Source organism: Myotis lucifugus, unplaced genomic scaffold (genome assembly GCF_000147115.1).
Source record: "Myotis lucifugus unplaced genomic scaffold, Myoluc2.0 scaffold_8464, whole genome shotgun sequence".
Taxonomy (NCBI): domain Eukaryota; kingdom Metazoa; phylum Chordata; class Mammalia; order Chiroptera; family Vespertilionidae; genus Myotis; species Myotis lucifugus.
In genome coordinates, this window is record NW_005879512.1 from 5,619 (window position 1) to 6,934 (window position 1,316).

At 39.8% G+C, this 1,316-nt stretch overlaps 1 non-coding gene across 1 annotated transcript; it reads right to left on the reverse strand.

Annotated features, from left to right (window-relative positions):
* Positions 1 to 275: 275 nt before the first annotated feature.
* On the reverse strand, positions 276 to 382 carry LOC111824830. Its single transcript, XR_002827905.1, has one exon. It is a non-coding gene; the product is annotated as a U6 spliceosomal RNA (small nuclear RNA).
* Between the last annotated feature and the right edge of the window lie 934 nt (positions 383 to 1,316).

Below are 1,316 nucleotides of genomic sequence, written 5' to 3' on the forward strand. Positions count from 1 at the left end.
AAGTCATCCCATGTAAAAATCCATGTGGAACAGGGGGATGGTTTCCAATTTGATTCCTATGTTTGAGGGGTTGTGCAGAGCCCAACAGTTGCACACATCCCATTAGTAAGTAATCGTGGTTAAGAATGACATGCAAATATTTTTAAATTTTAATTTATGTGTAGTATTTTTTTCACCTGGCTACTAAGTTTTTAGGATACAAATATTTATAAAATTGATGAACTAACCTATTTAATAAATGGAACTGTTAGTCATTTCTTGCTTTTTTGTTTGTTTTAAATATGGAACACTTCACAAATTTGCATGTCATCCTTGCACAGGGGCCATGCTAATCCTCTCTGTATCGTTCCAATTTTAGTATATGTGCTGCCGAAGTGAGCACATTAGTCATTTCTTTAAAAAAATGTCCTTATTGATGTTAGAGAGAGGGAAAGGGAGAGGGAGAGAGAGAAACATTGAGCTTGCAATGGAGGCATTGTGCCCTGACCTGGAATCAAACCAGCGACCTCTTACTGCATGGGATGACACTGAACCTACTGAGCCACAGAGGCCAGAACCTGTTGGGATTTCTTTCGATCTGGGTCTACTGAAACCATTACCTGGATGCAGAGAGTGCTGTGTACCAAGAATGTCTGGGGATCTCTCTTTTAGGGGGTCAATAGAGTTACAAGGCTACTTATTTTCTTTTCTTTTTTTTTTAATTTTTTTTTATTCTTTTTTTAAAAAAATATTATAATAAGTATTACAAAGGGTATTACATATGTGTCCTTCCCCCACCCCCCGCCCTTGACAATCCCTGCCCTCCCTTACCCCCCAGTGTCTTATGTCCATTAGTTATGCTTATATGTATGCATACAAGTCCTTCGGTTGATCTCTTACTCCCCTCCCTTCTGCCCCCCAACCCTCTCTGGCCTTCCCACTGCAGTTTGACAATCAGTTTGAGGCAGCTCTGCCTCTGTATCTATTTTGTTCAAAAGTTTGTAATGGTCTTTATTATCCATGAATGAGTGAGATCATGTGGTATTTTTCCTTCATTGACTGGCTTATTTCACTTAGCATAATGCTCTCCAGCTCCATCCATGCTGTTGCAAATGGTAAGAGTTCCTTCTTTTTTACAGCAGCATAGTATTCCATCGTGTAGATGTACCACAGTTTTCTAATCCATTCATCTACTGATGGGCACTTAGGCTGTTTCCAGATCTTAGCTATGGTGAATTGTGCTGCTATGAACATAGGGGTGCACATATCCTTTCTGATTGGTGTTTCTGGTTTCTTGGGATATATTCCTAGAAGTGGGATCACAGGGTCAAATGGGA